Source organism: Patagioenas fasciata, chromosome 4 (assembly GCF_037038585.1).
Source record: "Patagioenas fasciata isolate bPatFas1 chromosome 4, bPatFas1.hap1, whole genome shotgun sequence".
NCBI lineage: Eukaryota > Metazoa > Chordata > Aves > Columbiformes > Columbidae > Patagioenas > Patagioenas fasciata.
In genome coordinates, this window is record NC_092523.1 from 56,625,438 (window position 1) to 56,652,146 (window position 26,709).

The 26,709-nt window shown below is 42.7% G+C and overlaps 1 protein-coding gene across 6 annotated transcripts in view; it reads left to right on the plus strand.

Annotated features, from left to right (window-relative positions):
- The window catches only part of ARHGAP24 (Rho GTPase activating protein 24), a 204,797-nt gene that overhangs the window by 112,173 nt on the left and 65,915 nt on the right, over positions 1 to 26,709 (plus strand). The window contains exons 1-2 of one of the 6 annotated variants that reach the window (XM_071807952.1): positions 16,206 to 16,290; positions 16,465 to 16,584. The exons of 2 other annotated variants lie outside the window; for them this stretch is intronic. The gene's annotated coding sequence lies outside the window, so the exon portion shown is untranslated. Of the gene's footprint in view, positions 1 to 16,187; positions 16,291 to 16,464; positions 16,585 to 16,799; positions 17,111 to 26,138; positions 26,244 to 26,709 lie in introns of those variants that run through there. 3 more of the 6 variants (XM_065837039.2, XM_065837040.2, XM_071807953.1) reach the window with 3 other exon arrangements.

The window sequence follows — 26,709 nt, forward strand, 5'->3', positions numbered from 1 at the left end:
AGCCTAGCAAAGGTGAAGGGGAGTAAGTGTTGTTGTCTACATCTAAATGAGGGAGGAGGGTTAAGAGAAGGGAAGAGATACAGGAATTTTTTTTTTTCCCTAAGTGACCATTAGTGTATTGCTGGCTGGTTTCACAGGGATAAGACAAAGGAGATGCACACACTATTTTCTTGCACCAGTATAATTACTAGAGGTTTCTTTTGCTGTCTTCAAAGCAAGGTGGCCTAAATCCTGCAGCATCACAGCAGCTCAGGACCTTCCTTCTTCTAGTCTGACTCCCCGTGTTGTGTAAAAGAAAAAATTCCCATTTGCATTTGGGGGGACAGCCCCCTTGGCTTCAGTGCTTCCAGGGATCCTTCTGGGTATATGTGTTGTGTCTGGACTGGCTAGCAACAGGCATCCATATGGGAGGAATTTATATTGCCTGAACACTGAGGTACTGTAAATGGTGTTTTCATGCACTGCAGCTAATTCCCACAGTTTCCATTGCTTTAGGCTGTTGCTTCTGATGAAAAACAAATGAACGGTCTGGGAGCTGAGGAATGTCGTCTGAAGCGTAGTCAATATCCAGCCGCTACTGGAGTGTATGGTGGGGTCAGAAAGGGATCTGTGTCGTGCCTGTCCAAAAGAGGGGTGTCCAGGTACAATGCTCAGTGCTCCTCCGTGCCAAGGCTGCACTTCTCAGAAGCTTTTGGAGCTTTAAGGACCCAGTGGGGAAATCCACTTGAGTGGCTGGATGGTTTACCCTGTCAGCAAATTGAAGTGATTCCTTAAAGACACACTCTGAGCAAGTTCTAGGACAATCTGTAGATTCAGTAAAGCAGTTTTTCAGTCATGAGTGAGTAAATAGGAATATTCACTACTGGGGAGTGTTTCTCAAACTTCTTTCTGAAGAAGAAGAAAACAGTGGCTTTTTGGAAGTATTTTGAGCAAGTGCAGTGAGTGTATCATGTGGCCCTGTGTTCTTTTAGTATGACCATGTACATAAAAATGCTCCAGCTTCTTTATACGGCTGCCTGCCTTTTGCTCAGGCCATTGTGATCCTCTCTACACCAGGTCTTTTCCTTTAGTCTGTTGCTTGACTCCCCCTTGTAATTTGCATGCTGCATTTTCTTGTGAAGTGAAATGTATGCAAAAAACCAAGATTCGGGTTTGGACACTACTTAGTAATTCTTCTAGTGTGCATGATGAGTTTTCCAAATGCTGATATTGATGATTAGCACATGTTTATCACACCCATTCGTAATTCTCTGATTTTCCCACTGGGCAAACTCAGCCCTTCTTGAGGCTGCTCTTGCACAGCAAAATAACTTGCCATGTACAGTATCTAGGAATTTTTCCTTGGCTAATTGTGCCAAACCTGCACAACAAGTGCCTTACGAATTCTGTATTCTGTCAACCTGACTTAACATGGTTTAACACAAAAACTGGTTGAATGTTCTTTTCCATAAGCTGCTGGAGAACAATGACCAAGTCACTCTTCGTGGTATCTGGTCACCTATTGTGAACAAGTAAGTGGAGTTCTTTGTGGTAATCCTTTCATATTTCAAATTAGATGCAAAAAAATCGTAGTGTACCAATAGCTTATTCACAGTGCTACAAGGACGTTTCCATTCTTCCCTGCTTAAAAATGAAAACAATCAAATGGAACTTTAAAAGAGCAAATTCTAATGTTGGTGGAAGTTTAAACCGTGCACGTCTGCCTTTGGTTGCATGCTGGGAAATACAGGTGAACCTGCCTTGTTACTTAAAATACCACACAAGGACCAGATTTTGTTGGGGAGTCATCAAATTTCAGCAGTGTTTCCATGATCAAGGTTGAGCAGTACCTGATCATCAGTGGCAACAGCTTTTTGAGTCCCACAGGTGCCCAAAGACCTGCAGAACCTTTGCAGTACGCATTATTGATGTCCCTACAGAGTCTTGCAGAAGGCTGCTTGTAGGCGAATCTCACGGACTTGTGTGGCTCATGCAGCTCGAGTTGAGGTGCATGAGTCAGTGCTGGCCCTGAGATGAAAGCCAGATTCTGGGTAATAATGTGATGTGTGTTTCTGAGCTCTGGGAATGGCACATCTGGCGCTCTCCCTTTGCTCCATCTGGGAAATGCTGTAGCTGTGTGCATTTTTGTCTGCCATAGAGCAATTTTGAATTATTTTCCATCCTCTTGACTGCATTTTGGGAAAATGGAAGGATATTTTGGCCTCATTATGCAGATGAGACGTTAGCAGCTTAGCATTACCACCAGTGCATAGGCTCTGGACTTTGTGAATGTGACATGAGCTCCCAGGAGGACTCCAGGTGTTTATATGACAATGAATCCCTAGGGACAGAGTATTCTGTGCTCAATATGTTTAGGAGCATTTCCCTTGTGACTTGTAGCACTTCTCATTTTGGTCATGGTATTTGGAAACTTCATTGAGGTCTCAGAGGTTCCCAAATGTTCTCTGCTTGGGATGGTTGGATTGTTCTGGACCACAGCTGCTATGGCAATGAGCAGTCTCTGTCCTTCTGTAGTGAAAAACAGCAGAACTGAAAATACTCTTAGCTGGGGAGAGTTTTGCTTCCTGTTACACTGTGTCTGTATATGCATCTGTTAAATCCTATTCTAATTAGGATGCGAGTGTAAAAGGGAATTCTGAAGAGGAAGAATGCTTTGATAATAATTATACTAACAAAATTAATGATTTTTTCAGTTGGTAAGTTCCCTCAGGAAAAGAGGGTCCTGGGCTTCCAAGTGTTTGGTCAGTGTTTTCCTTGCCCTTGGCAGCAGCTGCTGAGCACCCTGCACACACCCCTGGCTGCAAGCTTGGGATTGATACAGGGAACCTGGGGGTGGGGGGGATGTCCACTTTGGAACTCTCTGCTGAGAAAGTAGTTGGCTGCACCAATGCAGCTGCAAACCGCATAAACCTGTGTTTGTGATGGCATCACAAAGTATGAGACTGAGAGTCAGTCACCAAAAACCTGAGTACGTCTTCCTGTACGTGCAAAAAATAAACTGTGTAGGTTTCCGAAGTTAATGAAGACACTGAACAGGTCAGGGACGCTGGCATATCTGGTCCCAGAACTCCTTCAGCTCAGGAATTGTTGCGATGCTGCCATGGCAGGCCATGCTAAACTGGGCCAAAAAAAAAACCACCAAAAAAAAGAGAAGATACCCACTCGGAGACACATTTTTCCCATAAATCCTAGACCTTTAATCCTAATAACTGTAAACAAACCCTGACCTGGAAAAATCTTTTCATTTTCTTTTTTTTTCCCCTCAAGTGTGGGAATAGAAGTCCCACTCCTTAACCTTTGTGCAACCACACATTAATTTCCTATTCATCATGACCTAGTGATTTAGAAATTGCAATTGTGCTTAATTTGATTTTTCCTCCTATGTTTTTATATTGGTTTTTGTTGTTTCCCCGATTAGTTTTGGTTCAGTGATGGTTCAGTAAACTTCAGTTACGAACACTAGCTGGAGGGCACACAGCTTGTTGTCATTTCAGCTAATCAGACATCTGTAGATCACAAGGGGTTATTGCATTTGCACATGAAATCTAAGATGCTCTGCTGTTACTTGCCTTTCTGGAGAAACTTTGGTCCATCACTATTTTCTCATTATGCTGCCCCACCAGAATACATACTCCTGAGAGAGCTTAGCGTAATGATATTCTCTTTCCTAGCTGATTCAAAAGGCCGTACCGTCCTTTGTTCCCCACTGCTGCTGTTGTCCTTGTATGGTATTTTGGAAGTTAGCACAGGCATACGAGCGTATTAGAGGCACCTTATGTTTTGTTGTGATTCAGACAGCAGGTAAAAATCCAACCACTGCATCGAAGATGTGGGAGAGCTGGTAGAGCTGTGCTTAGTCATATATTTGTTATTTGTCTTTCCTCACTTAGTTGGAAAAAAATAAGATGGAGTTAAACTGGCATGAGAAGAAAATAGTGTTTTCTCTTTCTGTAAGAAATGCCATAAGTTGCAGTTAAGCTGTCAGGCAAGATGGAGGTAGTTGGAGTGATCAGCAGCTGCCACTAGCTTTGCTTTAAACCATCAAGAGGAAGTGTTCAGATCTCAAGACATGTTTTAACCTTCCCTTAGCAGAAATGTTCTGGGAAAATCAGAAACTCATGCTACTTGAAATTAAAAAACAACAATAAACAAATTGAGTTATGGCTTATGATGAGCAGTTGACACAAGTATTTTTTTAGGAACAAAACCCCCATGGTGCACACCTCTCCAAAGTGGGGAGGAGGAGGTGACTTTTTTCCTCGTGTGTCTTCCAGTTGCTAGAGGCTCAATTAAAAAAAAATAAAAAAAAAAGTAATTTTAAACATAATCCTTGCAAGACTTTGATTAGCACAATAGCTTGAACTCCCTCTCACTACATAGCATAACATCTTTTCCCATGCCTGTGTTTAATTGCTGCAAATCCAGCAGTTCCCACGGCTTGTTACAAATTCTTTCCACTAAAATTGCTGAATCTGGGAATTCAAGCTATCAAAAATTGCATCTGTGAAAGTAATGAATGTCACATCATAATAAATCCTGAGTGATTTGAGATTACCTCCTTAACTCTTTCCCATTTTCTACCTTCCCTTGCAAGTTTTCTGTTTTTCTATTTTTTACCCCCTCCCACGCCCCCCCCCCCCTTTTTTTTTTTTTAGCAGTCTGCTGTCCCATCTGCAAGCAACATTCTTTTTCTGAAGACTTTATCACTTAGTTTGGAAGGACAGTGTCATCACAGACACAGTTGGGTTTTTACTTGGTTTTCAGTAGAAGGGTTACACCTTCTTCCAAACTTTGTGTAAGTGTTTCTGTAGACCTTTCAAAAGCCACAGTGGAGAAATTCACAGTTAGGAAATTCTCATGACCAGCGTTTGCAACCTGATTGTGCTGACCCCAGATATAAGGGGGCAGAGCTGCCTGCACTAAGCTGCCGTGCTTAAGTTTGAAGAAAAGCAAGTGTAAGTGACAATAGAAATTGCGAACAGCTAAATGGATATTTCAGTGTTTTTTGATCATAGTAGACATTATTTTTAATAGAAGAGGTAACTTTGACAGGACGCTACTTAAACAATGTGATAGAAGGTAATTTGGATTCTTTCTTCACGTTGATATTGTTGCATATAGAAGTATATAGTGAAAATTCAGTAGCCTAGTGGCTGCCAAAGGATTTGACTCCATAACTGGATCACTCCACAGCTGAGCAGTCTCTAAAACCCCAAGTTCAATAGATGTATTGCTCTTCTGGAGCACCTGTACAAAAAAAGGGAAACATTTAGGAAAATTGGCCTGCCATCTTTCAAAGAAATGCCACAGTGTGGGGATATGCGTGTTCTTTCTGTGAAGTAAAACAAGACATCCCTGAGAGATTACTCAGTCTTCTATAGATTTTTTTTTCTTCTGCTTTAAAGTAAACAAGATCAACTTGAGCTTTCTAAACCTGTTATTGGAAATCTTTTTCCCAGTGGTAAAGAAACTGTTTGGATGAGTTTCCAACTAACAAAAAAGCCTCTCACTAATATCAATTAGCTACCCATTGAAGTAGTGAAAAAAACAAATGAGTGTTAAGTCTGTGAACGTATTATATGTCATTCCCTTGCCCAGCATGAAGCAGCTGGTGATTCAGATGTCTGGATAATCCCAGTCCTTGGTGGGATCTCCAGCAGCGGGTCAGTAACTGTGTCACAGAGGAGAACTGGCTCCGTGGGTCACACCACGAGTCACAAGTTGCACGAGGTGAAGTGGAGAAGCAGCGTGTGTATTTTGGGTGAGCAGGGACAACACAGTAATGATCCAAGTTCACTTCACTTGTAGCTATGTGTGAGGAATACACTGTGATATATGCTTCCCTATACTCACATCCTCCTTTATTACCTCCTGTTGTGTGCTCTATACATTATCCAAATAAATTACTGCTCAGCTATTTCCCAGCAAGCATAGTTCCACTGTTAAGGGATTAATTCTGCTGGTTATCCGTACAGCAAAGCTAGGACAACTGGACACATATCTATTTAGAAGAATTATCTTTAACCCCATTATTAAATTAGCCAGCAAATAATAGCTTTAGAATGCTTTTGAAAGGACAGACTACACAGGGGAAAAAAACTGGGTAGCATGCCACTTACTGTAGATGCATAATGTTTCAAGTGATCCATCTGCCCTTAGTGCAAATAGAAATCACATTAAAATGGAGGAAGATTACATTTGTAATTGTTCAACATTTACCTATTTCTTGGAACATTTATGGTTCATGAAACATTTATACTCATTTATGCTAAGAAGCAAGTAGAAAATAAGTAATTGCATAGGGTCATAATTTTCTGAGACAGAAGTATACAGTTGTGTTCAGTAAAGCTGAAAATGGAAGAATAATTTGTCAGCAGTCTTAGATGTGGGTATCTCAGCATTACTTCCTGTTTTTCTGCAAAAAGGTACTCTGCCTAAGAACTAAGTACAGTTGGATTTTGTCATAAAGTAGCTAAGATAAGTATTTAATAAGGAAAGACTTACTGCTGGTGGAATTATGCACAGACAGTAACGGGTCCGTAATTCATCAGAGGACTTGCTTCATGTTAATTTCCTGCGTACTGGCCTGGAATACATTAGCTTTGAGCAGAAAAAAAACACTGTGCATTTAGGGCACCATGAGGGCATCTACGATGGCAGAGTCACTGGTGGGCTGTGAGTCCCCAGGCCTATGTCTGGAGCCGTGACTTGCTCCCTCACAGCGATGCAGCAGGGTTAGCCTGGCCTGTTAGCCCTGCCCTTTTCCATTTTAATCCACCTGCCTGCAAACTGCTCATCTCCAGGTTCACTCAAGATTAAACCCTTACCTGGGCTGAAAAGAAACCTTTCCTATCCATTATGTGTTTCCTTGTATGAACTGATAGTTCGTTCCCTTTTCTGTTGTGTTGTGGGCATGGCAAACCCTACCTGCTGAAGTTGAAGGGAGGCTGGGGCCAAGCCGAGGCAGCTCTGATGATAAATAATATTTTAAAACCCTGGTGTGAGAGGACCTTCAGGTGGAAGCTGTTTATTTGGCAGTTCTAAGTGCATGCTGAATGTCCAGTGACTTGGTATTTGTTGGTCTCCAGCTAAGCCTGAGCAATGGGATGCTCCACGATGGGCATAAAAGGAAGAAGGGAAGTTGTACAGTGATTTTACAAATGGGTTTTGCACAATCACCGATGTTAAGTGGTGCTGATGATCCTTGACGTCCTTTAAGGTTTCGTTCCTCTTCCTTGTGCACCTTCTCTAGTGCTAAAAAGCATAACTTTAAATCTACGGCTTGTGAATCACTTTAGCATGGACCCAGGTTGTTTTTCAGCCTCTTCTTATCTAATAGTCACGTGAAATCAAGTGAGCCACTTACTGCCTAATTGCTTTAATTTACATACTGATAAACTGAAGGCCACCTATAATCATATGGTGTTTTTTCAAAGCAAACAACTTCTAGCAAGAAACTTGGCTTATTCTCTCCTGTAGAGCAGCCAAAGGAGAGGTAATATTTAGCAGGTCTGACATGAGAGATCAGTAGGAATGTAAATAGAGCAGTCCTTCAAAAGACACTGTAGTCAGAGAAATCATCCTGCAGCTTTGACGAATTTACTAACATCTGTTCTGGTGCCATTTTTGCTGCACAGATCTACCATTAATTAACTGTGCAGATTGACATGTGGAACTTTGATAAGATTGTGCCATCTGGGTTGGTTGTATTTGCAAGTCTCTGCACAGCTTCTTAGATTTAGACTATACTTAGCGGTGCCCGGTTAATCTCAGGAAGATACACGGACACTAGAGCGCTGAGGTTACTAAACCAAGTGTCAGTCTCTAAGCATTTGTAACAAGATGTTTGTTGTATCATCCCATTTCTGAACTTCATAATTTTTCTTTTGTGATTCTGGTTTTGCTATTAGGTCTGGGTTTACTAATGCATCACTACCTAGTGCTAGTCACAACTGCTGTTGGAGCTTGCAGGTAGTACAAGGTATATGAAAATTATTTATTTACCGTAAGCAAACCCTGGTCAATAGACAGTCAGTATGGGCCTCAGCTTAAGGAATGTTTAAGATGTGCCTTAACCGAGGCTGCGTTGCTGATGTTCCTCAGGGCGGAAGAGTGACTACTGTATTTTAACTGGTGGTGTCACGGGGGGGCTGTGCAGGAGCTGCCTCTGCTGCTGTGTGTGCGCAGGCAGAGACCACTGTTGGTGAGGGTTTCAAATAAGCAAGAACAATGATGAAACGATGATAATAAAAACCCACAAATGTCATCTCTTTATTCCTTGCTACAGTGTGCCACTGGGTTTGTACAAAATGAGCAGCTCAGGAGAAGATTACTCTTAATTCAGATGGAAATTGAGAAGTAAAATTTTGCAGTGCTATAAATGCATAGTGTGCTGAGTGTATTCAGCTTATGCTTTAGTATTTGTCATATCTTCAATTTGTAATAGATTAGAGCAGGGTGTTTAATATGGTGAGATGTGCCTATAAATAAAAGACTTGTATAGGTTCAGAGAAAATCTTTATGCAGTTTAATTGTGTATACAGCTTCAATTTTCAGGAAGGCCAAGAGGGAAATCAATTGATAGTTTTAATCCAGAATCAATTTGATTTAAGTTTTCAAAACGTGCTGATCCAACTTTTTCATGCAACAATCTGTTTTTTGCTGAAGTCGCAAGTGCATCATGGCTGGTGTGAATTGGGCTCCCTCTTACACAGAGCTGAAGTAGCTGTCGAGGAGATGAAGCCTTTGGGGAGCTGGTACTGCTATAGAGGTATTGACCTCTTTAAGCTCAGGTAATCAGTCTGCCAACACTTTAATCTCTGACATCTTCTTTCTGCTGCAACATATGAGCAAATACCAAAAAGTGCTGTTGAAAAATGCTGTCTGCAGAATGGCATCTCAAATGTGTCAGGATCGTGAAGAAAAGTCTTGAAGAGATGTAGGTGTCGGAATGACTGCATGGGAGGCTGTGGACAAAATCTAGTAGTCTGGATAGAGTGCAGGAAAATGGGTTCAGGCTCTCTCTCTCTCTCTTCCCTGATAAAGGCGCTTGGTAAAAAAATGTAACTTTTGTTTTTACATGTCTGGTTTCTTCAAAATAGAAACACTAGGAACTAGGTTGTCTTTAACCAGCTGGGTAGCGAGTCCCTTGTCACAGACTCTCTTGGCAAATGCCCATGACTCGCACTATTTTTTCTCTCCGTTTTTGTGTAATCACTATAATGGCAGAATTTGTTGAGCTGTTTGGGTTTGTTTAAAAAAGGATGTCAACTAAGGTATGTTTGTAAATCCTGATGATGCCAAACGTAGCTCACCTAGTGTATGGAAGGACACTGTGGTTTCCTAAGTGTTGTTGGTCTGGCTGTAACACCATGCCCATATACACATTTTTTCTACATAGGCTTTAAAGAGAAAGCAATATGAGAATCAAATGAAGAAGTCATGCGCTACGTGATGTTGTAGGTATAAAGTTAAGGTAAGGGGGTAGAGAAAGATACACAAACCAACAAATACATGCTTCTGATAGTGAATGGACACTTCCACTATGGAACATGCTTCATTTGTAGTATTAATGAGAAATGAATGTCTACTTTTGAAGTACTCTTATTCCCTTGGAAGTTATTGAAGTATTTTTACAGAACACAACATAGCCTGTACATCGTACTGTGTCTGAAGGTTGCCTCTCACTGTACAATGGCACCAGTTGGTTAAGTTTTCATTATTTACCCTTTGGTAAATAGTAATGGCTGTTTCCAAATGTTACTAAACAATTACATCTCCTGGGTGATAGTGTGTAGGGTATAGATACGTATAGAGTACCCGAGCCAAGGCTTTGCAGGTACTTGCACTTGTGGATATTGTGTATGTGTTTATGTGTGTCAAGTGGGGAGAATGAGCCTCCTTAACACAGAGTTGGGTTTGGTTTTGATTAGTTCTCAAAGTTGCCAACATGCTTGTAATAAACGCAGATGCACATAGGATATAGCAGACTTCAGGGTGCGCATCAGGTTTTGGTCGCTTCAGACCAGGGCTGCGTTTGAACAGATGACCCAAAATAGAACAGCTTGAAGAGTTGTAGCTGTGGTACTGCAGGTGAACTGTGCCATCCCAGGGACACATGTCAATGACCCGATGGAAGAATTGCTGGGAAACAAGTGCTGTGACTTGCAGGATATGCTCTCTGTGTTTCCCAAAAGCAGGGAGTTTGAGAAGTTTTGCTTCCATGTAAGAGAGCAAGTAATTTGTTTTACTGACTCACCTAAATGGTTATTTTTTCATGGTCAGACCTCATAACCATGTTTATCTTCAGAATGTCTGGTTATTTTCTGCTTTCCTCTCTGGATTTGAAACAAAGACTGTCCTGTCGCCAGCATTTCACTGTGATGCAGAGGTAGACACAGGCTGAACAAGCATATGGCTGCTTCTCAGCGTATACATGACTTGATTTTGCTTAATCATGTGGAATACCGAAGTCCATAATTGGTTATATCAAACAAGAAATTAATGGAGCATGTAAAGTGCCAAGCTACTTGGAGTATCCACATATACTGAAGTATCAGTCTTATTTCATGTGCTCTCTTTGACTCCAAGTTGCTGTGATTGTGTAATTTTAAAATCCACATCTAAGCTTTCTAAATTCCCCATTTCATTAATGAATTTTTGTTTACTTAATTATTTTAAACCAAACAAATAACAGCTGGTGTTTGCTTATGTCAAGAAGGCAGATGCATCACACAAACACCATACTTTCCCAGCATCAAAACTAAAAGTGAGTTAGTATCCAAAGAGCCATTTGCGTATGAATTTGTGTTTATGAACCTCTGTGTTTCAAATGTAACAAACAGATACAAGAGGAAGAATGAAAAGATGTTGTCCTTGTGGATTACAACAGCACTATAGTATTTTTTCTGATGTTTTCTTCCAGACCTGCTATAATATTTCTCATGTCTTCTGTTCCCCTTAGGAGTAAGTTCTTTGAAAAGCAGGATAATTTGGCAATTTTTTCTTGTGACCTAGCTCCTGGAGAGTTGTTGTTTTTTTTTTTTTTTCCTAAGCTGTGAGGCAGAAAGGCAGCCAAAAATGTAATTGAGCAAGTTAAATAGTTGTGCAGCTGAGAGCCCTTCACATGGTGCAGCTGAAGGAAGCTTCCATGAGAAGATATTAGTACGTCAAATTCAGAGGTATTTGGGCATCCCTGTGGGCTGCATGAATATAACCCACTCAAAAACCCAAATGCACAAACATGTGGGCAAAGACTCATTTCTTACACATGGGCTGAATTGGATTTGGACTGCAGTGAAGTTGGAAGGAAATGGAGGAAAGCACTCGGGAAGATTTATTCCAGTGTTAGAATATGCAAAACCAGATGCTGCATCTGTATCTCACAGGAAATAATTTTTGTGCCCAGTTCCCATTTTCTGTTATTGCAATCTCGTCTCGTTCTTGGGATGTCCTTTAGTTTGCAGTCACAGCTGTAGCACAGTTGTGTCCAGTAGAAGATCAGATCAGCTTCTCATAGGAACATCTAGTGATGCCTGTCATCGTAATGCTGCTTTTAGTAATTTGAGCGCCAAGCTGACGGCTTTGCTCTTAATAGAGATAATTTCATTGACAATGCTGATAATGTAGCAGGTGAACACAATTCTGGACATCTCTGTGTTTTCTAGGAGCTTTCAACAAAGAACCCAAGGTGTTCTTGCCACACTAAATTCCATAAGCATTTGGGGACTGATGGATATTTACAGATTCCCCTCAGTATTCTTCTAGGAGTACCTAGACTGCTTAGCTGTGTTCATACCTCATTCTTTAATATATATGTGATCATATTATTAAATATATGTCATAAAACACAGGGGATATGCTGGACAGCTAAATTTACGTTAGTGTATGATCCTTCCAGTTCGCATTTTTGGGTGTTGCTGTCTTTTCGCATGGGTGTAGCCCAGCTGGCACCTCTGAAAACATTCCTGCCTTAAACTACTTAAACTGAAGGGAAGAAAAGGCTTGAGTAACTTTTAAGCACACAATATGAAAAAAAATGCTTTCTGAAGTCATATGAAGTATTAAAAATAATCCCGATGTGTTCAGTTATAGTCTCACCAGTAATGACAAAGGATCTTTTCATTGGGATGTTGGAAATGAGAAGCTAATACTTTAAGCAGCAGACTTTGGACCTTAGAGGCAGAGCAGAAATTACTAAGCAGTTCGTTTCATCAGGTGAGAAATGTAATTTATTGCTGGTGATGGTAGTGGGGAAGAAAACAAAATGTCTGGCAAAACAGTCCCCCCCATCTAGGCCAGCTGGCCGGACAGGAAAACCCTTTGGGCAGTCTGGACGCAGGGAGCTGCAGTTGGGATTGTGACATTTGCAGGCAGCAAAGTTGCGAAGTTTCCCATCTCCCTGTCCCTCCCCTTGTTCCCTGCCCACCTACACAGACAGCTGCTCCCTGCCTGGGCGGCCCTGGTGGCAACCAGCGTCCAAAAACGTCAGGAACGCGGCCCTGTGGTGCTGGGGCAGGCACAGAAACATGTGCTATTTGGAAGAGATTGCTCTAAATATTCTCTGGTGCAACAAAGAGCAGAGGTGTGGAACAACAAAGGGAACAGAGAGAGATCTCTTGCCTTTTCCATTAACTGCAGGAAAGGTGGAAGGCTATTTACAGTGTCATCTTTATTGTGGAGATTCAGAAGTTGAGAGCCTAATCTTCAGTGTAGTGCATCTTGTGAGGCTTTTGACTCACTTAGGTGAAATCAATAATTCACCTTTCATACACAGGTATGGTGTTCATCTTCTTGAATTGCTGTGCTTGATCAGGAGCTGTATTTCCTGTGCTTCAGAAACTATGTTTAAAAAAAAAGCCCTACCCTCTAAAAAAGCTAAAGTAGCCTATGTGTAGCTCACTCTTTTCCTTTTACACAGTATGAAGACTGAAGGTTGTAATTTGGACGCTGAAGAGGTTTTCAGCAGTAATTGTACACTTCTTGTTTTGTGTTTTTTTTTTTTTTTGAGTTACCAGACCAGTCCTTCACAATACAGAATTATGTTCTGTATCACACTTTGTACTTTTCACCAGTGATTAATCTTCAGTTTTTGGTGTTGTTATCGTCTGTAAGTCATGCTCCCACAATAACTACCCTGTTCTCTAAGGTGTAAAGACACACACCCAATTAGAAAACTGTTGGGGGACAAAACCTCCATTGCCGAGCTAGCCCCAGCAAATTGCAGACTCCACTTACCTAAGGATTTGAGTAAGATTTTTGCAATGTTAATGACCCATTCTGTTGCTTTTCATGGTTTTACAGGTGGGCAAATTGAGGCGTCATAGGAAATAGAAGTAATAGCTTCTAATTTTGTACTGGGAGCAGTGTTGTATCAAAGCCCTGGGCAGAGCCAGGGAGCTCTGGGGAGCTCTGTGGGCTCATGCACAGCTTTCCTCTGGGATTCTTCCATGCTCTCCCAGACCCAGCTAATTTGCTTAGGTGGGGTAACAGAGGATTTCAGGCTAACCCTGACTTGTAATGAGAAATCCTACAGCACGATGCTTTAGAGGTTTTATCTCAAATGGTATCATCTCATTTGAAAAATGACCCCTGTTTCCCAGGGTATTCTTGGGCCCAGGAGATGACAGTCATTCTTGCCTGTATGCTGTTCACTAAACTACGTAGCAGACTTACGGGATGGCTCCCAACCAGATTTATCTCATAGTCTGTCCCATCGTGCTGTGAGACCACTGGACACTGAGGCATTTAGGTGGGTGTCCAGAAGGAATTGTCTCAGGGGGACAAGGAGATGTAGCCTTAGCATTTCCAATGACAGATCCCACATAGGTGCTGTGATGTGATTCAGCTGGCTGCAGGGCAGTGACAATAGTGATCTCATTGTGAGGTGGTTAGTGAACTTTTCTCAATCTTGGCACACGGGGTCCTGTATTCCCACCCTTTCTTCCCTGTGTGGTGTCAGGTGAGGTCAGACCCCTCAGGCAGCGGCTGCCTGTTGAACACTCGCATCACTCCACAGGTGAACGTACTGCAGGTGAAGCAGCTGCAGAAACCTGGGGGACAGATAATGTTTGTAGCTCTCTCATTGCCCTTCTGACTGGGCAGAGAGCTGTGAATTATTAAGAAAAACTACATAGAATGGGATACTTGCTCAAAATGAGTGCAAGAGGCTGTGACCCAGAGCTATGTTGGTATTAATGGCAGCGTTCCCTTTGATTTTTGAAGGAGCTGGCGTTGAGCATCAGGGTTTGATGTATAGTGAGGGTAATATATCTCTCTTCTGGTGACTTCACTGGGTGCAGCTGGTCCTGAAATGTGTTTTGAAGTAGTTTCTCATTAGGATCAACTGATGGGAAGTAACAGATGGTGAAGTAAGGCTAAACTGGTGAGAACTTTGTGCTCTGTTAATGTTCTTTCTCTCTATAAATAATAGCTGGGGAGTGCAGCAGGAATGAAGATGCGTTTGTGTTTGTGGCTACCTCTGCTGCTATGTAGATGTTACACACTGCCTTGCAGCATGTTTTGTCAGCAGCAGAAAGGAGTAGGAGGAGTTTGCCAACCCCTTCACAAGACCAAAACCACTGCAGTTCTGCTTGGAAAACAAACAAACAAAAAAACGATGCTCAAAGATGCGTGAGGGGAAACAAACATACAGGAGACAATTTTTACATGAATAACATAGCCACCTTCGTCTTTCTGCTTCAACTTCATATGACAATCAGTGAAACAAAATACAGCGTTTCCTCTTATATTCTCAGTAACTCTCCAACTTTTTAGTCTTTATTTCCATCCTAAAATTTACCTTTAAAATCTGTGTATCTGTAGATTTCTCTTCCTGTGTCACATGGATCTGCATACCTATGTAAATACACATGTACAGTACTCCTCTAACCTTGAGAGCTACTTCTGGAAAGCTTTTCTGGGAGTGGCAGTTTATTTGTTGAGGTGAAGAAATAATTTTCTTGCAAATTGATCCAGACTTACAAAGTCACTAAGCATAGTCATAGGAACTTAGTGTAGCACAGACTGAAGTTGCCACAGATGCCACCTTCTCACTGGTGTATATTAGGTGATAGGGTCTAGATTCCCAGATGCTTTTATGGAGTAATATCCACCAGGTAGTAGTAGGACCTAACTCGGTGTGGTTCAGGTGTCCTGGCTTGCTGTCAGATGCACGGCAGTGCCCACTTTGCACCTGAAGCAACTACCACGAGAATGATTGTGGCTTTACCAGCCTTTTACAATCGCACAAGCAGTTGTTGCCAGCCATCACCTGCACCTTCTTGTTTCTTGTCCTATACGCTACGTCCATCTGTGTGCTACAGTGTGAACGCTTATGAGTCTGGTGTGCGCTGACTGGCATTTCTGCATCTGAATCGGCATTTGGGATCCCAGCTTGGATATCGGCAGCTGTGTTTTGAATGGCATTTTTTTGCAGTCCTTGTCGCCAGTGATTGATGTCAGGCAACAGTAAAGAAAAGCTTTGCAAAAATAATTCCCTCTGAGATTTTTTTTGGTTTGTTTTTCCCTTCCCCTGCACTGGTCAACCTGTGCTGTAAACGATCACATGCAGCAAACTTATGGGCTACTTTGTACTCTTTTACACAGACTTCACTACCAGCCCTGGGGGACAGGCACTTGTGTTAATTGTCCTGTTGAGGTGTTAGCCAGTGTGCAGTCCTGCTGTGTTTCCCATGCCAGCACTAACTCTGCGGTGGAAGCAGGCTTTCAGACTGTTCAAAACAAACAACACAAAACTGAAGGATCCAACAGTGTGAAAGTTTGTTTTTCAGGGAGGCACACAGATCTCTGGACAGCTCGGAAACTACTAAGGAGATACACTTCCTTGAGGGATCTTTTATCATAAAAGCAGCTTAAGTGACTCACTCTTTCCCTGAGGATAGTCTTAAAACAGCTCCACTCATTTTGTCTTTCAGTGGTCAGAAACAGGATTTATTTTGTGCTGTCTTTAAAAAAATGAAAAAAATTGTCTTTTTCAAAAAAGTACCCATATTTCCAGGAGGTTCTGGGCTATATTTAATATCAAAGGTCTGTACAGCTCACTAAAACGCATGGGCACTGGCACTATGTTCACTCAAGCAAGTGCTTCAGTGAAAAATTCAGCACTATTTTTAGTTCTCTTACAACAAACCACTTGATTGTAAGGCCTGGGGAGCTGTGACATTGTGATTGCAAGGGTTCCGCTGGAAAAGGCAGGAGGACGAGACGCGGCAGCCTGCTGGCTGTGGCAAGGATTCCCAGCTGATGTGGAGAAGCACCCCTGGACAGCAGGTATTTTACAGAAATTATGTTGTAACCCTTAGTCTGCTGACGAAATGAATCAGCTGGTCAGAGGGCATGAAAGTGTTAGCTTGCTGGCTCTATCTGCTCCTGCCGTTGAAGATTTCATTCCATGAATTCCTGTCCTGACTGTCAGCTTTTAAATTGTCTCTTCTCATTTCCTAGCCTTTTCTGGGATTTTACAGGATCTCGGTCAAGTTAGCAAATGACATAGCACAACAGAAATAAGTTTCCCAAAGTGAAGGCAATCTGCTTTTAAAGACATACAGCCTTCGCAGTGCCTGGGTGAGTAGCCTGTAACAAGTACTATGATCCATTCCTCTCTGCTAACTTGTAAAAGAAAATAGCCTGCCTTAGATGGGCCAGCTGGCTGAGGAGGATTTAATCGGGGCAGACTGGGGGGTGGAGGGTTTGCTGGCAGCTCTGCATGTATGTCATTGTGTATGTACATACACGCAATCAGCTCTGCCCCGGTGCCGTGGTCTCCCCGCCGGCAGCTCTCCTGACCCCCCTTGTGTCCCCACCGGGCTTCCTGCAGCCTCGACACAGGCAAAGGACGCTGCTCCCCAGGAGGTTTTGGATCAGCTCCTGGCGCGTCCCCACATTTCTGGGCCCCCCAGCGGCGCCCGTGCCCTGAGGGGCGAGGTGGTGGTTCCATTCCTGGGCGATGGAGTCACGGGTGATACTGCAGCCAGCCAGCAGATAGCGGAGCGTGGGCAGGGCTGCTGTGGCTCCTGGCAGTCCCGGCGGCACGGGCTGTTGTGACGGAGGTGCCTGCACTGACACTGCTGCCAGCCTGTCCTCGTGCCAGGTGAGAGCTCGAAGCTCCAGGTTTGTTTCTGAGCCGGTCACTAGTACGTGTCGTGTCACAGCCTGTCGCGATACTGCCAGGGAGATGAGTTGTCAGCTTTCGGCAGCATCCTGCCCGCCTCTTTGTAGGTTCACAGGAGTTGATGCTGTGTAACAGGTTCTTAAAGTGTGCTTTGTTTTTAGAGAGAGGATTTCAGGCTGCTGGTCATGCAGGAGCTCCTGGCTTTCACAGGGCACTGGAGCAGCAGCTGAACCTTAGGGAAGGAAATTTTTGTACATGCAGTATGCCCGGGGCAGCTGGGCAGTGCTTTATTGTCTTGTGTTTTCACTCTTTTGTTTTAACTTGATTGTACAATGTTTGTAAATTCCTTGCTTTAGAGTCAGACCCAGACATCAGGGTGAGCTTTGATGGAGTTTAGCTGTGTTGCTGTGTTTTAAAATAGCTACTTGCATTTTACCCTTAATGATAGCATTATCTTAAAATAGCATGATGTGCTGCCTCTCTTGAGTTGTTTGGTAGAGCACTCAAGGAAGGGGAACTGTTGAGTTCCCATGAACTCTGTGTTTCAAGATCCTGCTTAGCTCTCAGCACACTGAGCCACCGCAGCCTCTCTGTGTACTAGAAATGTGTGTTACCAAAATGCACTGTTCTTGTACCACTCTGCACTGCTGTGGTCATGTCCTCTGCTTCAGCTGCACTTTAGGTGCGTTTGAAAAGACAGGTGAAGTGACAGTTTAATAATTTTCAGTGTGTTCTTGCTAGATGTGTCCATTTGTACATAAACAGTGCAGATGGCACAAGCAGAGTACAATTGGCTTACGCCTGTATGAACTGAGTTTAGATAATTAGCTAATAATCAGTAAGGTTTATGTCAGATTAGATAATTAATGTTTTTGTGCATGTTTAAAAAAAAATACTCAAATACTAAAATTTAAATACCCTGTTTTGTTCTGGTTCATTCTGGCCAGTCCAAATTTTTATGCTCCAGAAATAGTCATCAGTACTGATTTCTGAGTTGCCAGTCTCAACACTGATTACCAAAATGAAGGCAAGTGGAATGCAGTGTCAGTTACTCCATAACCTGTATGCAGTAAACTGAGTCCACGTGGTCTGGAGCTCCTTATACTTCCTGAATAATTGAGTTAAATTAGTTGTGTTTTCTTCTGGAAAAAGTAGAAATGGAAGAGATTTTATTAAAACTTCAATGACATATGTTTTAGTGCTACGGCAAATAGCATTCCTCTGGGAGATCTTGTACATATGTGTGTAGATTAAAACTTTGTCTTCTTATGATGATCAAATATGCAAACTTTACCAAACTGCTAGAAAGGCCAGCTGAATGTTTCCTAAACAGCGCTGTATTTTCCCCTTTCTCTATTCTTGTTGTCCTGAGTGTTTTGTGAGCAGGTACCAAACAAACCACTTCTGGAAGTACTCACCAGTTTATCTTTGTACCGTGTTTGTGTTTGCACAAGGGGTGCTTGTGCACAGTACTGTCCTGATGCTTTTTAGGTAAGTGATACAGTTCATGACTGGCGTGTGCTGGAATCAGCCTGGCACAGGAGACAGGCTGTGTGACTAACTGCATCATCTAATCCTGATACTCTTGTGCCTTCCATAGTGCAAAGACATGTGGCCCTCAAAGCAAAAGACAAACTCCATTGCCTCAGATAAACTAGAGTTATTCTCTGATACCTACAGTTATTCTTAACTACCCTGCTTGAAGACAGTACAGCAGCAGTTGAGTTGGTTTTTGGTTGTGCAATATGAGAGGTAAGAGGAAGGGAGTCATAACGCTCCTGAGAGTTGTTGCAGAGTGAGCATGTGTTTACACAGTCCTTGGATATAAAATCCCTTCTTTCTCTTCCCCTTGACCCTAAAGCCTTTTCATTAAATCGGTGGGTGAGACACTGTGCCTACTGGTCACTGGTCATGCCCTGAGCATACGTGAAGAAGATGCTGCAAGAGGTGTGTTGGAGCATCTGTGTTCTGGAGCTGGGTATCACAGAGCTCCCCTCCCCTGCTCTGCAACTAGCCTGTCTCCTGCCCTCTCTTTCCAAAATGGGGTTATACCTGTATTTCAACATCCGTGCAGGCTGAGAGATGGGGGCAGAAATCGTAGTTCCAAGGAGATACAGTTTCTTTCTGGCTTTATTGTTCTGGTTGGGATGGAAAAGTGATGGATTGCACCTAAGCTCTGCACGTAGTATCCGAGTGATGCAACTCAAAAGCAAACTGTGAAGTCCAGACTGAGTTTGTTGTTAAAATGTCAGTTCAAAGAAATAATGGTTGCTTAGCTATGGGTGATGAGCAGTTGTCAAATATATTCTCTTTTCGTGTCCCATAAATGCTAAGCTCTAAATCACAGTTTGTAGTCTGGTTTAAAAACTGTTGATTTTTTTTTCCTCTGAATTTCATTATCTAATTTTAACTAGAAGTAGCTTATTAATTAAACTTAATTTTTAATTAATCCAGCTCATCCTTCTTAAGCCAAGTCTGATACAAACCCAAACTTATTCTAATCCTTAAATTATTAAATGAAGTCATTGACTTTTCTGTCTGTGTCAGATGGTAGCAAATTATTGAAGTACTTCGCCTGATCATTATCCACAGACCACATCTCCCTCTTACTCGAAGATGTAGTTACGAAGTGCTTTAGTATAGTGCACGTATGTACAAAGTTGCGGGTTCCCAGTGTTTGTTCTTGTTGGCAAAGAAGCAGTTATAACCTGGTCTTGGGAACAGATCTTGTGAAAAATACATTTTTGATTTAAGGGTGAAAGTAAGGGGCAGACTTTCAAAATGACCATGTACATATGGGGTCACTCACATTGTGACAAGAGCTGCTCTTGTCTCTGATGCTTCTAAGAACCTTCTCCAGGTATGCAGATGGATGCTTAACTCCTGGGGAAAGTAAGGGGGCGGGTGGGGGGTGTCTGACTGGGACAGGTTACTTGGGGAGTTTGTGTGGCAGTTCTGAGAACATGTAGGTTGGAGAAGACTGCAGATTGAGGTTATTGGTAGCTTGTAAAGGGAACAGGCCAAACTTGAAGATGTTCATGTTGTCATTTTCTGTTTCCTGCTGCTGCTCTTGGATGACACCATATTTGCATGGAGCTCATGTCACTAGTGCATTTGTCAGCCCATTTGGCAGCATGGTAAAGAGGTGGCTTCACTTGTACACAAAAATAAAAATCGCAACTTTTGTGAATGGGAAAGATGTCAGTGAATACCTGAATTTATATTTTATACTTAACAATGAAGCAAAGTGAGGCAGCTAGAAGCAGCAAAGAATTATTGTTAAAAACAAGTATACATATGTTTGGGGATAGGATAGAATAGAATATTTCATTTTAGTTGGAAGGGACATACAATGATTATCTTCTCCAACCACCCGCCCACTTCAGGGCTGACCAAAAGTTAAATCCTGTTATTAAGGGCATTGTCCAAGTGCCTCTTAGACACTGACAGGCTTGGGGCATTGACCACCTCTCCAGGAAGCCTGTTGCAGTGTTTGACCACCCTCTCGGTAAAGAAATGGTTCCTGATGCCCAGTCTAAGCCTCCCCTGACACAACTTCGAGCCGTTCCTATGTGGGACAATAAAGATAATACTCATCTATCTATTTTAGAGTGTTTCCTGAAAATGTGTGGAAGAACTAACAACAGTTGTTTCAGTTTCCTTCTGTACATTCTGCTTCAGGCGTCACTTGGTTGGCTTTGTTCTCCCCATGGGATATCTCCATTGCAAGTGAGCTGGATCTGTAATGGTCAAGTATTAAGTTCCCAGTATAAGTGGACAAACCCCCCAAATGTTCCCTTTAACAGTAAAAACCCACTGTGCTTGTGTGTGGATTTTGAACATCTGCCACTTGGGGAGTTGTTTGGTGCTGTGTTACCAGAGGAGAGAGGGAGTCTGTTTTGACACTGTTCGTTCATGTCTTCCCGTTGTCTGCCATTGAGTTTTTTGTTTCAGTATGGAAGAAAAGGTTAGTGGCTTTGGAGATCTGTTACTTCACACTCCTAACATGAAAACTTACGAAATGATAGGGCGAAGGTGTAAAACATAGGTCCAGGGTCACTTAAAACGTGGAAGAGATGGCCATGTAGTCAGAGCCTGCAAAAAATAGTTGAAGATAAAATGGAAAAAATCAATCCGTATTAAAAGTGGTGTGTGTGGTAGATTTATTTAGGCACTTAAAATCAGAAGAGCTGTATGGGAAATGTCTCTTCAGAAAATAATTTTTTCATTTAAACTTAATTTGATGAGGTTTGAAAATAGAATTCATTCTTGTGGAACTGGATTACGCCTTGATATTTATATTTTCCTTCTGTACATCATCTTTTCTTTCTCAGATCCACAAGTAGCTTTTTCATCCTGGTTGCTACTGGCAAAAGCTTGTAAATCGGATTTTTTGACACATACGAGTGAATCAGAAATGCTGCAGTTTAAAGTTTTGCAGTCATTAAAAGGAGGCACTGGAGCAATGCAAGGTCAATCGGCCAGATTTAAGCAAACTCATTTTTTTTCAGAAACAGCATGGTAATAAGTTAGTGCCAGCAGCCTCATTGCTGAATCACAGTCTTTGGGACAGAGGAGGTGACAGATTACATAAACCTTAGGTAGGTTTAAGGGCACCCAAATGAAACGTCAAGAAGGTTTGCTGGGCCAGGAGCAGGTGCTCGCTGTGGTGGCTGTTCACCAAAGGCAGCAGAAGGTTCCCTGGCTCTCCTGAGCAAAAGGGTCCTGAGGCAGCAGTGAGTTCTTGTGGAATGGTGCAGTCACTGCTATGTAATTATTACATCAACGACTGTGAAGTATTTGCCCTGATCCGTGACTTGACTGGCGATGCTCGCTGGTCAGGCTGGCAGCTGGCAAGTTTTTATGCGGGTGCGTGGTATCTGGCTTTATTTATAAACGTAAGTATGAAATGCCTTGGGGGCAAAAGCTACCTTGCAGGTTGCTGATGCAGTAGAAGCAGCAGCCTGTCCCCTGCACTTGCACACACCTCCTCCTGTCCCTGTCTGCATGTTCTTCACTCCCTTTACAGCTCAGGAGATCCCATCCTTCAGCCCTGGAAGAGCCCAGTCACTGGTGGCTTTCAGATTCTGAAGTGTTGAAAGGAGCTCATTTCCTCTTTTAACACCGAAACGTAGAGGCTTTTACTTAAAGCTAGTGATAAGTAGTAGTGAGACAGTTTTGCTTGTGTTTGTGTGGGCCCTTTCTCTGTCTTTTTCTACCTTACAGAAGATAATACACCAGCAGTTGTAGTTCATAATTTCTGCTGGATATTTCTCATTGCAAATTACCTTTAAATACATTCCTTCCAGTTCAACAAGGAGCATTTGAAATTATTACCTCTCTGATTACTGTGTTGTAAAACCTCAGTTAAGGTACAGTGGCAAAACACATCGTAATTTAAATTACAACTTTTTTTCTTTAAACAGGGTATTTATTTGGCACGCATCACTTCAGATCTGACCTTTGTGTCTTTGCTGGGTCATTTTCTTGGTTTATTATATACTTCACATTCCTATAAAGCCCTTCATTGGGTGATAAGTCATACAAGTGTTAATTAACTGAAGAACTGTGTCTGTCCTGTGAGGTCAGTAAATATTCTTAATTGCTTTTTGTGGAACGGGGAAGATGTGACAGAGGAATTTTAAAGGAATTCACTAATGCAGGGTGAAAAGCTACTGAGGAGGCAGGAGCAGAGGCAGCAGTTCCTGCACCCCTTTGATGTGCACCATTTCTCTTTATTACATCAGCGTGCACAGGGAAGATGTAACTTCACATAGCGAGGCAGGATGTAGGTCAGGCCTCCTTTGTCTGTATGTCTGCTTTCTGACCTGTAATTGCTGAAAGCAACAAAAGCCTATGGATGAGGGGATCTTTTCAAAACTGGCTAAAAAAGAAACAAACAAACCCTGAAAGCCTCATTGCCCTGGAAAGGGCTATTTTTAGGAAGCTAAAGCAAAGAAGAATACCCTGGGGGGGGTCTGTATGCAAAGTTTCTGTCTGGCTGCCTTTGGATAACTGGAGTTTTAGTGCACTGGTCAGGCTGTCGCTGTGCGTGGTGAAAAGCTGGGACCAGAGAGTGTGGACCCTGCTGGTGGCACAAAGTACCTGCTGTGTGGCAGGTGTGGGACAGATCCTTCTTCAGGGCTGCTGGTGCAAAGCCTTTTAGAATAATAGGAGATTTTGTGAAGAGGTGGCACACAGTGTGAAGACAGCTCTCACTCCTGTTCTGATGACAGGATATTGTTGACTCTGTCCTGAGCAAAGGGGGAAAAGATATTTCAGCTGTGTTGTTGCTAACTACGTTATTGGAAAACCAGCAGCATGTAGAGCATGAGTAGAAGGTACTGTATTTATCGATAACAATACGCGATACCCAGTCTTAAGGACCACCAAGGAAGGAGGCCTAACAGGGCATCATTGTTGTCTGTCCACAGCTGTGAAAATTGGTTGTGTCTGTCTTTTCAACCATGCTCCATCCCATGTGGAAATCCTTTTTTACCCTTAGCTACCTGGTTGTTTACCTTTGCTGAAGGTGGAATGATTCTCATGACAACGTTGTAAGGACTTCAAGGATTTATTCTGTGTATGAATGCCCTAAAAGCAGGATGTGGTCCCCTGATTCCAGGGACAAGAGACAACACAAGCTGTTCTGTTGTTTGGGAGAAAGGGGAAGGAAGTGCTCCCGCCAGTGCAGGAGCCAGAGCACAGCAGAAGTGCTGTGGGAAGGCAGTTCCTCGCTGCCGCTGCTCTGAAACACTGCACCGGGAGCTGAGCACCAGCTTTGTACAAACCACACTCTTGACTGCAAAAGCTGCAAAGAAGCAGAGAGCAGCCTGAGCAAAGAATGCAAAACCTTAGTTTACTGAAGTCCTTGGTGGTGGTTGTACTATTCTATTTTACCAAGCACATGACAGGTGGATACAATAGTAAGTGTGGTTGTGCAACAACAAAATTGGATGACCCGGTGTAGGAGAAATGAAGATCGATGAGTTAAGGTTATTATTTCTTTGATGTCTGCAGCTCACATCTTTCCTTCCTTTCTTGTTCTTCAAAAATAAACCCCTTTTCTTTCCTAGAGGGGGACTAGAATGAAAGCTTGGACACAACTGATTTTTATTTCAGCTCTGACAGATCAATAGTAAAAGCACGTCCCTCTCGTGAGAGTGAAACTGCTCAACTCCAGTGAGCTGTGTGCTACAGTTCCCCCCAAGAAAGCTTTGTTAAAGTAGGGAAGGCTGGAGACATTACAGCAACAGATGCCTGTAGCCTTGAACTCTGCTGCACGGGATAGTTGTTCAGATTTGAAACAGCAATTACAATTTTAAAATTGCTTTGAATTTTTGCCTTGGGGCTTTCATTGGGGAGTTGTTAGAGAATTGGGTGACAGAGATCAACCGTGATAGATCATAGGGTGAGTTAGGACAATATAAACTAAACCCAAGAGCAGGTGATGGGCAATACTCATTTAAAACCAGACAAAAATAGTATCAAAATGAAGAGGGGCAGACCTACAATCTGGTGTGTAAACACTGGGAACTGCTTTATTAGCAAACAGACCGGCCCAGTCAGTCATCCAAAGTGTAGGGAAGCTTGAGTGGGGGAGTGTATTACCTAAGTTTGGAAAGATCTTACCTGATGAAGCTTCCATTCAGCCTCCCTCCCAACTTGCAGACACCATCACAGGCCATAGGTTTGTCAGGTAATTGTTCTGTATAGCAAACTAGAAGTGTGATTTTGCATTATGGACTATTTGCCTTATCTACTGTGGTTATTACTGTTAAATTTGGAATAGGAGAGTGATTTACTTGGTTAAATGAAACTTAATCCAACACAGCTGAAGTGACTGTCTGCTGTAAGACTGTGTGTCCTCATTTACCTGATCATAATGTCCATCTAAAAGACGTGTTCACAACATGTTTTAGGGACACATTCACATGTGTGTTGGATACTCAGTACTTCTAGCTAAAGTCACACTTGTGGTTGGGTGATAAGACTTCTTAGCAGATTCCTAGTGGTGGAGCACCTATATAGGGAGGAGAAGTCTCACTCCTCTGAGAGGACTAAAGTCATGTAGCAGCCACAATCTGGACCAGAAGTGCTTCTTTGCCGTAAGCAGACAAAATGCAGTACTGCATAGCTGATTAATTACTGCATCTGGAAAAGGAGACACGAGATGTCGCTGCTGAGAATTTTCTTCAGTGTCCTGTTAGCCTCCAGTTTGGGGAGAACTGACGGGCTTGCGCATAAAAATGTAGCTTTAATCTAGCATATGTAATGCGCCAAACAACACCCTGTTGGTGGTAGGTACCTGGGCGTTTTCAGTACTGAGATCCAAACACTGCAAAAACAGATGACAGGCATGTGCATTTTCTGTAATCTGTGGGATCAATGTCACTTGTCATCATTGCAAAATCACTGCTGTGCTGTCCATCCCTTTTGTTACTTGCTCCTTTGGGTTTCATAGCTATTGTATCTGCTTCAGCACCTGCCAGATCATTGACATATTGGATCAATATTTTGGCTAATTCTGAGTGAAGTGTATATACATTCAGAGTATCCAACATATTCTCCTAGTGCAGCTGAAACTGTGCTTTGATCTGACTTGCGTGACTAAACTGAAAGAATCCCTTCAGATTAATTTTGTGCACTATCCAATGAGCAAGGTTGTTATGTTGTACTCATATAGTAGAAAACAAATGAGTATATCTGAACCTGTGTAACACTGTGTGTTTAAGTAGCCCACTCTCTTCCCCTTCGCTACCTCCCCTCCCCCCTACCCCCACAGGCCATTTCTACGTGGGGCAAATCAAAACTGTGTTTTCTGAAGTGAGTTTTTAAAAAGCCTTGAACAGCAGCTTGTTCCCTGGTGCTTGGCAGCAGCTGAGGTTAAGGCAGCCCTGTGTCGCTCCCCCTGCTGACTTCAGGTCAGGGGGTTGTGCGGAGCAGCTTCTCACCGCTCCAGGCATGACAAGCATTAACCAGAAATGGCTCTTCCATGTAGAAACCGCTGTGGCAGCGTAATCTTTGTCTGGGGCTGCTTAAGCTGAGCTGCCCTGATGGGAATAGCACACTGGAGCAGTGGTGGAGAGCTGCAGCCCGTGAACAGCTGAAGGTAGGACTCTGCCGGGACGAGCTGGTGTGTCTCGCCATCCTGAAAAACTGGGGAAGAGGTTGGGAGTTGAAAGGAGCAGCAGCAGTATGATCAGAAGTACTCTGTGTGCTCTTTGGGTTTGCACTGCATGAGTAAAAGGAGGTTAGAGGGACATGGTGTGTGTGTTAGAGTGGAAAAGTCTCTTTTTCAGAATACTGTACTGGAAGCTGCAGGTTGGTCCTGGGTGAATATCATCAGATGAAGTCTGTGGCATTTCTGATTGAATGTGTTTGCACTGCAGTCTGTAATCTTGTAATGACTTCTACATCAATGCAGGATATGCTGGAACCTGTTTGCAAAAGCCTGCACCTGATGAAACTTTCTGTAATGTAGAAATTTTACCTTCTTTCAGTTCCTCAGAGTGAGGGTGTAGGAGCTGTGGCTGTAATGCACCTCCAGCCGGAGGGCAGAGCAGTGCTTCCTCATG